The sequence below is a fragment of the Amaranthus tricolor genome, chromosome 6 (assembly GCF_026212465.1).
Source record: "Amaranthus tricolor cultivar Red isolate AtriRed21 chromosome 6, ASM2621246v1, whole genome shotgun sequence".
Taxonomy (NCBI): Eukaryota; Viridiplantae; Streptophyta; class Magnoliopsida; order Caryophyllales; family Amaranthaceae; genus Amaranthus; species Amaranthus tricolor.
In genome coordinates, this window is record NC_080052.1 from 6,040,143 (window position 1) to 6,053,145 (window position 13,003).

The window sequence follows — 13,003 nt, forward strand, 5'->3', positions numbered from 1 at the left end:
CCGGCCGGGTTTCCACATACCCGGCCGGGTGAGCCTCTCATACCCGGGTGGGTTTCCACATACCCCGCCGGGTGAGACTCTCATACCCGGCCGAGTTTCCACATACCCGGCCAGGCTTCAATTGAAGATTAAAATGCTCTGCTGCGTACCCGGGCGGGTTTCCACATACCTGGCCGGGTTTACTCTTGAACTTAGAAACTTTTTGATCTTTGAGATTTAGTTATGCCTCGTACCCGCCCGGGTTTCCACATACCCGACCGGGTCAAGCAGTTATTTTTTTTTAGTAACTTCCGTATCCTCCGATCTCTTTGGAGGAGGATATAAATAGCTTTTGAGGGGAATTTCCAGGTTTTAAAGTTTTTTTTCTCTATTTTGAGGGCTTGATTTTGAAGGGATTTCTGATATTACTTGCCTTGAGGGATTGTTAATCAACATTTCGATATTGTAATCTTAATTATATTGAAGGTATTATTTTCAATTCTAATTTCTTATTCTTGTTTATCGTTGTTATCTTTGAATGTTTGTTTCTACATTTAATTTGAATTTGATTTTCTCCATGGATTTCATTGTTGAATCTCTTGTTAGTTTTAATATGCTTAGTGAGTAGTTTTATTTCTAGGGCTTGGTGAAACTATGCAAAGGGTCATGATTCTTGTTTGATTTTAGGATTTAAATTTGGTTTGTCTAGGCGATTCAATTGATGGGATTTGTATTGATTGCATGTTTGGCCAATTTGCAAGTTTTATTCGCTCAATTCTGTAAGCGAGAGTTGCGAGTTTGAGTGAACGATTTCCTTCTTTGAACAATTAAGCTTTAATCGCAATAGCTTGTTTTATTGTTTGATTGTCGAATTTGTTTGCGAGAGCAACATCTTCCTTCGCCTATATTCATTCCTATCCCAATTATTGTTCATGAATCATGATCGATGCATAGTGAATCCTTTTAGCCCTAGGTTTTTAATTATTGAATTTTATTCATCTCTTGTTTTTGCGTTCTACCTAGATAAACAAAAGTCCAACATTTGATCGTTAGCAATAGTGAACTTGGTTCAAATTGTGACTTTATTTGTCCTTCCACAGTGGTTCGACCCTACTTTCCCAACTATACTAGTTAGGTTAATTAGGAATTATTTTTGGTAGTAAAACGACCTATCAAAATTTGGCGCCGTTGCCGGGGAAGGTCAACAATTTTTCTTTTTGAATTTAGTGTTTGCTTTTGCTAACCCACTCGAGGAACAACTTTTGTTCGAGCGTATTTACGTTTGTTCTAGTGTTTTTGTGCATGACCAGGAGTACCAACAAGCAACCTTTGCTTTTTGATCTTGAGGTTGAGGCAACTGCTCGTAGAACACACGCAAGTGCAAAGAAAAGGAGGGCGGAGGCTCGTAAACAAGCTCAACAAGCCTCTCAATCTCTTGACATGGCAGGTCAGGCTCCCGAGAGAACTCTTAGGCAGTCTACACAGCCCAAGGCTAGCAATGTTACCGCGGGGATTAGGATGCCGACTACTAATGCTGGAAACTTTGACATCAAATCCCATGTTATGAATATGATCACGGGAAATCAGTTCTATGGTCTTGACAATGAAGAACCCGTCGATCATCTGCAGAAATTCCTTCAAGCATGTTCTCTACAAAAGATTACTGGGATGACTGACGACGAGCTCTACTTGTACCTCTTTCGTTTCTCTTTGGCAGGCAAGGCTCAACGTTGGTATAACTCTCTTCCCAACACCATTACTACTTGGGCGCAACTGTCTGATGCTTTTCTAGTGAAGTATTATCCCGGTTATAAGACTCATGACTACAGAGTTAAACTCTATAGTTTCTCACAAGATGCAGGGGAGACTTTTCATGATGCGTGGGAGAGATTCAAAGATTACCAATATATGTGCCCTCATCACGGTATTGAGAAGGAATTTCTTATGAAATCTTTTTATAATGGTCTTGATAATGAGACTAAGAGGATGGTAGATGGTGCGGCTGGCGGCTCTTTCATGAACAAACAAACTTCTGAGGCTATTTCACTCTTGGATACTCTTGCTGAAAATCAATGGAATAGCTCATCTAGGCGCGCAGCTCAAGCACCAAGGAAGGGGAAGCATGAAGTTGAAACTTATTCCCTTCTATCATCACAAATCTCAGCTTTGAATGCGAAAATCGATGGGATGCGCATGAATGCTAGTACATCTATGCCCGTCAATGCTATGGCTACCTCTAGCCAAGGTGGAGTTGCTTGTGATTATTGCGGTATGCATGGTCATTCTCTAATGGAGTGTTCTGTTAATCCCAATGGATCTATGGGGATGCCAGAGCAAGTTAATGATTTTCAAGCTCGTCCTCCTTTCAACTATCCTGGAATTCGGAATCATCCTAACTTGTCATATCGCAGCAACAATGTGTTAAATCCTCAACAGCAACACTTTCCACCACAAGCACCACAACAACAATATGGGCAACATCAGCAATTTCAGCCCAATCAAGGACCACTCGGTTTCCAAAGGCCTCCTCAAGGCCATCAACAGCAGCAATTTCAGAACCAACAACCCCAATCCGAATTGGGGGAATTGAAAAACATGATGGCCCAAATGGCCAAACAGCTTGAGCAACTCGGTACTCACAATAAAATGCTTGAAACTCAAGTCGCTCAATTAGCTGCATCTAGCTCCTCTAGACAAGCAGGAGCATTGCCCGGCCAACCCACTTAACCACATGGCAAGGAGACCGCCAATGCAATCACTACAAGGAGCGGATTGAGTTATGATGAGCCACCCATGCCTCACAATGAAGAGTCAAATTCGAAAGATGTGGGCATTCCTGAAGTGGTTATTGATGAAGCACCTTCTGAGGCAGTGCACGAGAAAGAGAAAGCAAAAGAAGAGGCATTGCAAGTGCCTCCCATCACACTTCCTTTCCCCAACCTCCAATTGAAGAACAAACTTGACAAGCAGTTCGGTAAGTTCTTGGAGGTGGTTAAGAATTTGCAGGTAACAGTTCCTTTTACTGAATTAATCACACAAGTGCCTGCTTATGCTAAATTCATGAAGGACATATTCACTAGGGAAAGAGCTTTTAGTGAGGTGGAAACGGTTGCTTTTACTGAACAATGTAGTGCTTTGCTACAAAATAAATCCCCTCCAAAACTGAAAGATCCTGGTAGTTTCTCCATCCCCTGTCACATTGGGACACTGTTTATTGATAAAGCTTTATGTGATTTAGGAGCTAGTGTCAGTGTAATGCCTTTTTCTGTCTGTTCTAAACTGAAAATGGGAGATCTAAAAGTCACCAATATTACTTTACAAATGCCCGACCGTTCTGTTAAATATCCTTTGGGTATATTAGAGGACGTCCCTGTTAGGGTAGGTAAGTTTTATATCCCTGTTGATTTTGTTGTTCTTGATATGGAGGAAGATGGACAAATTCCTATTATTTTAGGAAGACCTTTCCTTCATACAGCAGGAGCAGTTATTGATGTGAAAAATGGTAGACTTACACTTTCTGTGGAGGATGGCAATGTAACTTTCAATTTGAGCATTGCTTTGAAAGGTCCCATGCTTGAGGAAAAATGCTATGCTATTGATGTAGTTGATGTGATTTGTCATGATAACTTGCCCCTAACTCTTATGAAAGATCCTTTGGAGGCCGTTCTTTGTCTTGAATCTTCTACAGGTGATGCTAGCATTTGGAAGACTGAAATTGATGCTATTGAACAAGCTCTTTGTAATGAAGAGCTTAGTCACAGCAAGTGCAAGAGAGTGCAGAGGTTAGTTCGGCCTGTATGCAAAGTTGAGGTAAAGAAGCCCGAACTAAAACCTCTCCCTTCCTATCTTAAGTATTTTTTTCTTGATGAGCAAGAGCTCCATCCTGTTATCGTCAGCGCGCTACACTCAATGATGCCCAACTTTCCCAACTTTTGGATGTTCTGAAAACTCATAAGAAGGCCATTGGATATAGTGTTGATGATTTGAAAGGTATTAGTCCCGACTTTTGCATGCATAGGATTCATTTAGAAGAAGATCACAAGCCTTGTATTCAACCACAAAGGCGCTTAAACCCTAACATGCAAGAAGTCGTGAAAAGTGAGGTATTGAAACTACTTGACGCAGGCATTATTTTTCCTATTGCTGCATCTAAGTGGGTAAGTCCTGTGCAAGTGGTTCCAAAAAAAGGTGGGATGACTGTTGTTAAAAATGATAAAAACGAATTAATTCCCACTAGAACTGTCACTGGTTGGCGCATGTGCATTGATTACAGGAGACTAAATTTAGCTACTCATAAGGATCATTTCCCTCTCCCCTTCATTGATCAGATGCTTGAAAGGTTAGCTTGTCATAGATATTTTTGTTATTTGGATGGTTATTCTGGATTCTTACAAATTCCCATTCATCCTGATGACCAAGAGAAGACAACATTCACTTGTCCTTGTTGGACCTCTTGATTTTTTATGATGACTACACTTTATTTAAGCGAACATGTTTTTAGAGATTGTGCAGGTCGATATCCGATTATGATTATGATCGTTGATAGTACCTATGCCTTAGCTTATGGAAACGTACATGTCAAAATGTTTCAATTGAAGTTAGGAGAAGTATATCGCTTGGGATGTAAAATGGAGACAGCAAATCTACTGTTCCCAAGTTGGATGTTCTAGCTAAACTGAAGTCTGGAGACAGCACACTGTTCCTGAGCTGAAGGTTGACTACGTTGACTAAAAATTCTGATTATCATATTTTAATTATTATTTTTTTTTGTTAATGTATTTAATAAAATTAATTTGTTGCAGTAATAATTTATTAAATTAATTGGCAAATCGTTTTTCTTAAATAAAATGAATTAACGTTTTTATTTTTAAGATCCTTTATTTTAGGATCTATTTTTAGTAAATCCAGGATTTGTTAAATATAGAACTAACTGATTTGAATTAGTCTTAGCTATCTTCTTAACTGGTTTTTATTCCTAAAAATTAGCAAGCAACCATTCCCACTAAGATTAACCGTTTCTATTAATAGCAAAAACGTTCCAGCAATTAGTACTGGAACAGGAACAGCTATTGAAGAAACTGCTGCTTGAAGGGAACAGAAGACAGCGGTTATTTCTGTCTGGTTTGACTTAGTCAAATAACCGTATGGCTGCATTATCCACATTACTCCCATGATCATTTGATAATGGGATAATGGATTGGAATATTCCTTATTCTTAGGGATTTTAGCACTATAAATAGTGGACTCGGTTATTCTTCAAAACTCGCCTTAGTATGAGCCATTAAATCATACGTAATTTTGAGAGAATTTTTACAAGAAAATTTTGTTTTAAAAATGCCAATTAATTTATAATATTTTCTTGTGCAACCTATTGATTTTATTTTTAGAGAATTTTTATCCTTTTGTAAGGGTTTTTGAGAGAATTTGTATTAGACTCGGGTGAGTCTAAGGGGGAAATTAGATAGCTTTTAATGAAGCTAGAGAAGAGATTAGCTTTGAGTAAAGCTAAGGAGAAAGCTTCTAGTGAAGCTAGTGGTGAGAATTAGCTTTTAGTGAAGCTAAGTTTGTTGCTTTGAGTAAAGCAATTTAAGAGAGAAGAGTTGGCCTAGTTGATGCGCTTCGAGTGAAGTAAGATGTTTAATGTAATTGTAACGAGTTGCCTTAAACATAGTGGAGAATTTAGAAATCCCGAGGGGTCGTGGTTTTTTCTTCTATTTAGGCCTAGAAGGTTTCCACGTAAAAATCGTTTGTCTCTTTTAATTATTTCGCTCTAAGTTTAAGCTTTATTTATTTTATTCAATTCCGCAAAAACAGGGCAAAAACGCTTAAACTAGTAACAACAACAATTCACCCCCCCTCTTGTTGCTGTTCCCGTTCCTAATTGAGTCTACAGTCCTTATGGTACTTTTGCATACCGTAGAATGCCATTTGGATTATGTAATGCACCAGCTACTTTCCAGCGTTGCATGATGAGCATTTTCTCTCATTTCATAGAGTCTATCATGGAAGTTTTTATGGATGACTTTAGTGTGTATGGTAGTTCTTTTGAATCTTGTTTGGCTAATCTCACTAAAGTTTTGAAAAGATGTGAAGAATGTAATTTGGTTTTAAATTGGGAGAAGTGTCACTTTATGGTGACTGAGGGTGTGGTTCTTGGCCACACTATTTCTGATAAGGGCATACAGGTAGATCGAGCCAAGGTACAGATGATTGAGCAATTACCACCACCCGTCAATGTGAAAGGGGTAAGGAGTTTTCTTGGCCATGCGGGGTTTTACCGCCGCTTTATTCAAGATTTTTCTAAAATTGCTAAACCACTAACCCAACTTCTTCTTAAAGATGCACCTTTTGAATTTACTGAGGAATGTGCTGAGTCTTTTAACAGGATAAAGCAAGCTCTCATAACCGCACCCATCATTCGCCCTCCCGATTGGGAACTCCCATTCGAGATTATGTGCGATGCAAGTGATTTTGCGGTTGGAGCTGTGCTCGGTCAAAGAAAGGACAAGGTCTTGCATGCCATTTATTATGCTAGCAAGACTTTGGATGAGGCTCAGGTCAACTACGCCACCACTGAGAAGGAACTTTTAGCTGTTATTTATGCCTTAGAAAAATTTAGATCATATCTTCTTGGTTCCAAGGTTATTGTGTATACTGACCATGCAGCTTTAAAGTACCTTCTTGCTAAGAAGGAAGCCAAACCAAGGCTTATTAGGTGGATTCTCTTACTTCAGGAGTTCGATATTGAGATTCGTGATAAGAAAGGAGCAGAGAATGTAGTTGCAGACCACCTGTCTAGAATCAGGTATGATGATGGTAAGATCTCCTCCTCTATTGATGATTCATTTCCTGATGATCAGTTGTTTGCAGTCACATCACAGGGTCCGTGGTTTGCGGATTATGCTAACTATGTGGTAGGCGGCATTTTGCCTCCTGATTTGTCCTACCAACAAAAGAAAAGGTTCTTGCATGATGTTAGATATTATTTTTAGGATGATCCTTTTCTTTTCCGTGAGTGTGCAGATGGAATTTATCGCAGGTGCATTCCTGAGTGGGAAGTCCATGGGATCCTCCAGCGCTGTCACAGCTCACCCTATGGGGGACATCATGGGCCAGATAAAACCGTTCGCAAGCTGAATGAGTCTGGTTTCTTTTGGCCCACAATGTTCAAGGATGCTCAATCTTTTGTTATGTCATGTGATTCTTGCCAGAGGACCGGCAACATTTCGAGGCGGCATGAGATGCCCCAAACTGGTATTCTTGAGGTCGAAATTTTTGACGTTTGGGGTGTCGATTATATGGGACCTTTCCCATCTTCTCATGGGAATTGCTACATTTTGGTCGCTGTCGACTATGTCTCTAAGTGGGTTGAAGCAATCGCATCTCCCACCAATGATTCTAAAGTGGTCATCCGGCTCCTAAGCAAGGTCATATTTCCGAGATTTGGGGTTCCTAGAGCTCTCATTAGTGATGGTGGTTCGCATTTTCATGAACGAAAGTTAGATTCTCTTCTCAAGAAGTATGGAGTTTATCATCGTACTGGACTTGCATATCATCCCCAAACAAGCGGTCAAGTTGAGATTTCCAACCGCGAAATCAAATCTATACTGGAAAAGGTGGTTGCAAAGTCTAGGAAAGATTGGAGTATGAAGCTTGATGACACGCTTTGGGCCTACAGAACAGCTTTCAAAACACCTATTGGCACTTCCCCATATCGGCTTGTGTACGGAAAATCCTGTCATCTTCCCGTCGAGCTAGAGTACAAAGCTCATTGGGCAATTCGCGAGCTTAACATGGATAACAAACTGGCAGGGGAGAAGAGGCTACTTCAACTTAATGAGCTGGATGAGTTTCGATTGTCCGCCTATGATAGTGCTCGGATTTACAAGGAGAAAACTAAGAAATGGCATGATAAGAAGATCCTCCCAAGAGAGTTTGCAAAAGGAGATAAGGTGTTATTGTTCAATTCTCGACTCAAGCTCTTTCCCGGAAAGCTAAAGTTTAGATGGTCCGGTCCCTTTTTGGTTACTAATGTTAATAAGTTCGGCTCCGTGGAATTGAAAAATGAGAAAGGTGATGTTTTCAAGGTCAATGGACAACGCTTAAAGCTTTACCATGAAGGATATGTGGTTGGAACGATGGAAGTTATCCACCTTCATCCTTCTTCCTCCTCTTAAGTTGGTCGAACAAGAGGGTCGTGCGGGACCTTAAAAAACCAGCACTTGTCGGGAGGTAACCCGATTTGAGAGTTCACATTATTACAAAAAAAAAAAAAGAGAAAAGAAGAAAAAGGAAAAAATACCCGCACCCGCTCGAGTTTCCTCTCCCCCGCCCGGGTCCGCTCAAAAAAAAAAAAAAAAAAAGAAGAAGAAGAAAAAGAGAGAAACCTAATACCCGGACCCGCCCGGGTTTCACTCAAAAAGAAGAAGCAAAAGCGAAAACCAAAATACCCGCACCCGCCCGGGTTTCTGATCCCCCGCCCGGTTTTTGCACCAACACCCGCCCGGGTATTCCCTCACCCGCCCGGGTCCGCTCAACATCCCCACCGTACATATATTTTTTTTTCTTTCTTTCTTTCTTTCTTTCCTTTCCCTCATTCACACTTCACTCACCACTTCACCTTCTTCCTCCATCAATTTCTCTCTCTTTCTCCATTACTCTCAACTTTCCTAACTCTCTTTCCTCAAATTCTTCATTTTTCATTCATCAAAAATACCTAAAAATTTCATCATCCTCTTCCTCTTCTCATTCTCTTTCCTATTCACTAATTTTTTTTTCATCAATTCCTCCATTCCTTCAAATCTCCATCTTTCCACATTTCTTTTTTTTACTCATATTTTTCACCTTCAAACAACATTAACCCAATTTCTACTACTTTCTTCTTACCCATTCTTTTATTCTACTCATCCACCCATCAATTTCAAAAAAAAAAGGGAGTGCAATGGCAAGCAAGCGGGCACGAGCTTCGGGGTCTACCTCACAACCTTTGGTTCCAGCCATTGAGCGCGATGAGGATTTTCCCGACGTTATTTTCTGCAATGAGGATCAACGACAAAAGTTTCAACATCTCAAAGGGCGCATTGTGTCATCTAAGTGGATCGATCGTTCGGCACTCGAACGATTAGGTTCTTTTGCAAGTCACACTTTGGACAACGTGATGATCTTCTGTATTTCAACTTGCATTAGGAAGTTAATTGGTGAGATCTTCCCAACTCTTTTCATAATTTAGCTTGGAGTGTTTTTATTGCTTTCTTAGGATTGTTGCATGGTTTGTACCACTCATTAGGAGTGGGAGTTTACATGTGACCAAAAATATTGTATTGCTTTCTTAGTCGTAATGTATTTCTTTCTCTCTCGATGCCCCTTGGATCTTTTTGACAAAGTATGTTTACCTGTGCCCTATGGTTGAAATTTTTAACACTTGTGATTGCTGAGACTAGTCATTGTAGACTTTTGGATTCTTTTTCCGATTCCTTAGTATTATTGAAACTTGTGTTTTCGAGCATTATTATCTATTGTTTGGAACAAGGAAGAGTTTACCTTGTAAGGATTTGGACTTTGATTTCTATCTCACTATTTTCTTCTTGAGCGATTAGTTCCTGGTGTATCACTGATCTACATTTTGGCTTAGTACTGGTCTTGTTAGCTATGTAATTGCATGATGAGCATGATAGAAGGCCCTCACTTGCTAGAAGCCGTGCAAAATTGTTTTCAAAGTCATGATTTGCCATTTGATCCTTTATTCTATTTGCCATTTGATCCTTTATTTTATTTGCCATTTTATCCTTTATTTTAAGCCCTACATTTTCTTTCATAACTAACCGCATTATAAACCTTTTGACCCTATTTGATCAACCCAAGTCTAGCTTGGGGGAGCAATTGGTTAGTTAGTGGGCGGTATATATTCTGTCATTTGGCTCACATTTACGTGCATGGGATACTTAAGTTAGGTTGATTATTTCCTCATTGTTGGAGTGTGCTTATCTAATTTGTCATATATCATCATCTTATTCATTGTTCATATTCACCCAAAAAAAAAAAAAAAAAAAAAAAAGAGGAGAAAAAATACCTCTTGGTTTGTCATATGTTACCATCTTTTCATCATTCATATTTATGTAGTTTCAATACCAAAAAAAAAAAATTAAAAAAAAAAATTAAAAAAAAAATTGAAAAGGAAAAATTTGTCTCACATCTTTTATTTTATTGTACATTTTCGCCTTTGCAAGTTGTGAATCTCTTATCGTTTGATGATGATATGACGGTGCTTTCCATTAGTTGCGTTGGTTCGGTGGTTATGAGTTGAAGTTATTTGGAGTTGTTTTAGCCTCATCTTTAGGCTACGTTACTTTTTAGATTATGCTCCCTCAAAATAGACTTTCAGCTCGCATATTTTCAATTTGAATCCTACCTTTGACCCAAACCCCATTACAAGCTTAATAAAGACCTTCTTGACAATCATGCAGTTATATGTGCTTCCTCGATTTAATATCTTGCCAAGATTTAAGAGTATGTGATGCATTTCGAGTCGACTTCTATAGGTCAAGTGATATTATTTCCCTTTTAAACACATGAGTGTTGTTTAGAAGGGAGGGTGCCTTATTAGCATTTTAGGCTACAAAAATTCATTCATAGGCACATCTTTTGCATATTTGTGGGCGGAGTGCAATCGAGTACATTTTTTATACTCGCCACAGATAGAGGAGTGTCACCCGTGAGAACTCTTTCCTTGATTTCTCGTTATTCCTTAGTGATAAGGCTTGAATTCGCTTGTATGATATTTTACTCTTGGATTGGTATTGAACTATTTGAATGCTTTGATTGAGAGGATGTGATCACGAGTGTTTTGCGATGTTGCTTTTATAGGGTGAAGCATACTTTTATTCTTAGAACCTTGTCTTGTTTGCTTGAGGACAAGCAAAGGTTCGGCTCGGGGGAGTTTGATGTGTGTATTTTATATATTATTTTCTACCATGCCCCCATTGTATTTTCATAGCATTTCTCGCGTATTTTGCTCAATTTTCTATTGGTTTTTATGCTTGGTTGGAGTGTTTGTTTCTTATCTATTTTGTAGGTACAAAGCTCTAATTATACTAGGAATCGACTCTTGGAGCGAGATTTGCAAGTTGGAAGGTCATAAGCTACTCAAAGGTCATTTTTGTGCTGACCAGGTCTCATACCCGGGTGGGTTTCCTCATACCCGGCCGGGTGAGCCTCTCATACCCGGGTGGGTTTCCACATACCCGGCTGGGTCTGCACTTGATACTTAGAAGAATTTTAAGACGCTATTTGGAGGAAAAAGTGGCCTGTAACACCCCGATATTTTCCCGATATATTAAATGATTTGCTAGTAATATTATTATTTTTTTTATTATTATCATTCTTTTTAGAAAAATATATATTTCTTTTTATTATTTATTTTGTTAGTAGATTAAATCATGAGACTTCAACTTTTAAGGCAATTAAAATCATTTTAAGCCCAAATCTTTTTCCTAATCTATCTTTAATTTTTTTTAAAAAAAAAAAGAAAAAAAAAATTAAAGTGGGAAGGTGATTGGTTTGGCCGGCCATATGGAGAATTAAGAGGGATTAGTAACCTCTTAGGAAGATTGAAGATCAAGGAATTATTGCCTTCTATAATTATTGCCTTAATTTCCTTAATTCCTTTATTTCCTTAATCTCCTAATTACCTTACATCTTTTCATTTTTCAAACCATTTGCAAGTAAGAAAACACTCCCAAAACACTACATTTCTCACGCCTAAATCCTCCACCTTGGTTCATCAATTTTGGTGTTGTTCTTGAGCAATTGAAGTCGATTCGTGACCGGGAATTGATTAAGACGCTTGCGAGTTGGTTATCTTGCTTAAGGTATGTACACGCAGCGTGGTTCGCATTAGTCCGATGTATCATATAATAATGGTATACAAAAGAAAAGCATGGATATATAGTACGGATAATGTTATCTTTCGAATCAATAATTTGTTTATACATTGTTTTGATAAGCAGAGGTAGTATGACCTCACTAACTTTAAAGTGGACGTAGTATGACGTCAATTGGTGGAAAAGAATTACTCGCGGTATATGAGGGCATTATGAGCCACCGCGGGGGTATGCATACTTAACCATAGGCACCGAAGTAAGGCGAGTGTCTATGGTAGAGGCTTGCTTAGGGGTTAGCTCGCCCTAATGTATTGTCTCACTTATGGAGTTTGGAGTGTACCGGCAGTATGGCTGGATAGTACAGCAGTATGGCTGACTAACTTTTACATGAAAATAAATATTCTTAATAAGCATGATCGAAGCGTACGGTTCTGTGAATTGTCAGCTAATTAATTAAAACTTTCTCTTGTGTTATTATTTATTTGGTATGCGACGTTTGCTGACGTGTACTTTTGGTCTTAACGACCCTGCGATGATGTTGTTTCCTATCTGGGCAATGACTAGCAGTAAGTTAAGTTGCAGGGTCTGGGGAGTGAGGATTGTCCCTTGAAGAAATAAATTATTAGGGTAGAGAAGTCTTAATAAGAACTTCAAAATTTAGTTTAAAGCACATTTGGTTTTTATGAGGCGACTTTCGTTCTCAAGTTGTAATAAGTAGATTTAACTTTTCGTTCTTATCCGCTGCTAAGAATTTCTTATTATCTAGTAGTTCTTAATAACACTAATAGAACTCGATCCGCACGTTTTCCTTAACTTCAAAACCGTTTTAAACTGTTTTCTAACATCCCGGTTTGACTCGGATTATAGTTGTCTCGTTTTTTTTTTAAAAGGTCATTTTCTCTTTTCGTACGACCCGAGTTATTCTGAGATGTTACATGGCCACACGTACCCGGCCGGGTTTCCACATACCCGGCCGGGTGAGCCTCTCATACCCGGGCGGGTCTCCACATACCCGGCCGGTTGAGACTCTCATACCCGGGCGGGTTTCCACATACCCGGCCAGGCTTCAATTGAAGATTAAAATGCTCTGCTGCGTACCTGGGCGGGTTTCCACATACCCGGCCGGGTTTACTCCTGAACTTAGA

General features: G+C 39.2%; 1 non-coding gene across 1 annotated transcript; it reads right to left on the reverse strand.

The window, feature by feature from the left end:
* Positions 1–1,799: 1,799 nt before the first annotated feature.
* On the reverse strand, positions 1,800–1,907 carry LOC130816750 (small nucleolar RNA R71). The gene has a single exon (XR_009043289.1). It is a non-coding gene; the product is annotated as a small nucleolar RNA R71 (small nucleolar RNA).
* Between the last annotated feature and the right edge of the window lie 11,096 nt (positions 1,908–13,003).